Raw genomic sequence first — 3,629 nt, forward strand, 5'->3', positions numbered from 1 at the left:
TCCACTAGCGCCCCTACCCCAGGAGTAGGGCGGCGCCCAGGCCTCCAGGTGTGCGCTTCCGCGGGCGGGCCTCTCCCAGCCCCGGGGCTCGCAGGCCTGGTGTTGGCAGAGCCACGCTGCATGCTCCTGTGGGCAGCAGCGGCCTGCCCTCCACTGCCCCAAAGCAGGAGCTCGGGGGCCGCCTCCGCGCCTCCGCCTGCTCCTGCGCCTGCGCTCTGGAGCTTTGCACCTACGCGTTCTTTTGAATTCATCACTGCCTTGCGAGGTAGATAGGACGCTATTATTTATTATCTTGACTTTACAGAGGAGGAAACTGAGGCACCAGTGGGTTAGGAGGCTGGTCGAGTCAGAGACCAGTCGTTTCTTAAACCCCGAGCCGGCCGCGGCTTCCTCGGAAAGACATCTGTGCTGCAGAGACCGGCTGCACAGTCATGTTAACGAGGACGTTCATGCACAGCAATGGCGATGGGCTGAGATGTCAGCCGTGTCTGTGTGGGGTTCTAAGCGTCCTTCTTGCATCTTTTAGTTTATAAACTCTCACAGCTCAGGGCTGTGTCTTTCCGTGGGCTTACAAAGTCTCCTCCGTGGTATAAATTTTACAGATGCCTTTTCAGGGGGAGGGGCCAGGAATGGAAAGGAGGGTGGAGAGATAGATGGTGGTTTGTGTTTTTCAGCGTAGGGGGGACTGAGTTGGACTGAGGAGAATAAAGATCCTGATTAATTCTAGACTTCCTTAGCTCTTAGCCATTTGTAACTGGCGAGTGCTGGAAATGCGGCCAGCCCAAACTGAGATGCGCTGTATGAAAGACGCGCCGGATTTATCAGACTACGGAAAAGGGAAATTATCTCAATATTTTAAAATATTACTTGTGTTAACTTATAGTATTTTGGATATATTGGTTAATTTGAGTGAATTTCATCTTTTTAATATATATCTACTAGAAAATGTGAGAGGCCGTGTGTGCTTTAATGACTCTGATAGGGGGACTGGGGGTGTGGGGGGGATGCTCCGGACTAGAGACATCACAGAATCAAGCTCCTCCCAACAATTACGAAGTAACCAAAGACAGTTTAAAAAAGGTTCACTGACAACAATGAACAAGGAAGGTGCAAACCCACATGACGCAAGGCCAGGGGAGGAGACATGATTCTGGTGAGGCTCAGTGGGACCCAGATAATGAAAAAGAGTCAACGAAATCCTACGGGGGCTGCGGGGACACGCCAAGCGAGCCACACCCACCTGGGCTGCTAGGCAGTTTGTGCCTAGAATTCTTCCCTCATGGGGCCTGGGTCGCCCTGACGGGCTTCCATCTGGTTTGTGTTGGCTTCGTCTAGGTCCAGCTGGTAGTTATGGTACCAGTCGGACCGGTCGGGCTGGAAGTGGTCTGTGCCAGTACGTTGGTTTGAATGAGTCTGCCTGGTACCTTAGCTGCCCCGGGCCCTGCAGCACAGGACACACCTGGAGAGCATCTGGTCCAGCTCCTCGGGAGGAGGCCAAGGGAAAGAAAAGAGAATTCTTAAGGCGACAGCTAGTCAGTGTGAACCCATTACAAGATCACAATAGGGAATGTTACCAAAACGTGACCTCACAGAGCCTAGGGCATGAAACAACTTGCTGTTAACTGGAAATGTATGTGCTGCATGAGTCCACGTGTACACACACACACACACACACACACACACACACACGCATGGCACAGAAAATCTTGCCTGTGGTTCCGTCCCAGCAGGGGTATCACAGATTGTTTTTTTCTTATTTGACATTGTCTGTATTTTGTACAATGAAGTCAACATTTTTAGAAAGTTTAAAAGTTCAGAAATGTTAAATTATAGCAAAGTACCATAAAATGCATTTTGAGTCCACTATTTTGAATTGACTGCTAATATTTTATCATGCTTTACTGTCGAAGTTTTATTTTTAAAGAAACAAAACTATATTCCAGGCGAATGAAAATCTGCATGAAGAGGATTACTACAATGTGTAAAGAAGCTATTGAAGGGGATGCTCTCCCAGTGGTGGGGGGCGGGGGGAGTTTTTAAACAAACCTCAAAAGCACAAACCTTATGATGAGACATCGACGGCTATGATTACATCAGAATGAAGGCTGTGTTAATAAAAGATACCACCACCGAGCCAGCAGCCAGACGACAGAGCAGAAGATATTTCCAACGTTTCAGAGAGACAAGTGGCTGCTGTTTATACAAAAAGCTCCTGCAAATCAACAAGAGAAAGACAGAAACAATAAAAAAATGGGCGAAGGATGCGAACAGACAGTTCACGGAAAAAGAAACCTCAGTGCACAGGAATATGAAGTGATGCTTAAGCTCGTTACGATCAGATGTGCAGGCTAGAGGGCTGCACACCGTCGGAGTGGCCACGGGCAGAGCACAGGGACACGAGGAACAGCAGTGCCGTGGCGTCTCAGACATGGGAGCACACAGAGCCAGCGTGCTTCGCTCGCCACGGGCACCGAGGGGTCTACGCTGCCCCTTGCCGAATGTGTCGTACTTCATCCACAGACCGGACCTCAGAGCCATCCTCCCACCCATGCACTTTAGGCCCCTTCCTGGTCCTCGCTGTGTGACAGCACTGCAGTGAACACCCGTGGGCGTGTCTGCTCGTGCAGCAAGGCTCGAGGGCATCACTCAGAAGAATTTCTCAGCCGCAGAAACAGCACATTACCAATTTTAGATAAACACAAATTAGTCATAATAAATGTTTGATTTAGTGTAATTATATTAAAAATTATAACATTCAAAACATTTCTTATTAAAACATAACTAAATATATACTATGTACACAAATATTTATATATCCTATAGCTATCTACATGTATTACATATATAAACTGGGCTCAACTTATTTATATAACATAAGAACGGACAGAACTATGTTTATTTACAACTACATAAACTCCAGAGAGTTCATGAAGAACGCAGCAGATTTCAGTCAAGGCAGAGAGGGAACACACTCAAACTTTCTCTATAGAGAGATTCCCTGTTACAACGCCTTAACCCATGAGCATGGAATAAAATAGTGGGTATTAGGGATGCGATGTTACACATTGTGCTGTTTGCGCAGAGTGCTAACGGGATTAGGGGCTGGGGAGGCAGATAGCTCTGGCCTCACATCCTGAGTCCGCCAGCTGGAGTTGTGTGGCACTGGCCAAGGTCTGAGCCTCTCTGAGCACCAACCGCCTCCCCTATAAAACCGGGTCAATAGTGTCTGCCTTGCAGGGCCCCCATGAAGATCGGAGGTGACGAGTCCGCAGTGCCCGGCCCTCCGGGAGCGCCCAGTAAGGTGTGTTGCTCTGTAGTGATGACAGTATGAAGCCCGGCCTTCGACTATGCCACGGGACACAGGAAGGCGTCGGAGGGCAGCGGGCTCAGCTCTGGGGGCAGAGACTGCAGTATCAGGCCAAAGCCCACTGGAGTCTGGGGAATCGCAGGGGGCTCAGGACTCAGGCCGGCTGGTCTGTGATCAGGTGTGTTGTTCACCCCAAAAGACTACCACTCTGTAGGCTCACTGTGCTCCTGCACAGCTGGCTATGTGACACTCAGGGCTGTCACCTGCATGAAGATCAGGGCTCACCTGTGCAGCTTCTGGGAAGGGGCAGGTGACTTCTCCT

Source organism: Pteropus vampyrus, unplaced genomic scaffold, assembly GCF_000151845.1.
Source record: "Pteropus vampyrus isolate Shadow unplaced genomic scaffold, Pvam_2.0 Scaffold343, whole genome shotgun sequence".
NCBI lineage: Eukaryota > Metazoa > Chordata > Mammalia > Chiroptera > Pteropodidae > Pteropus > Pteropus vampyrus.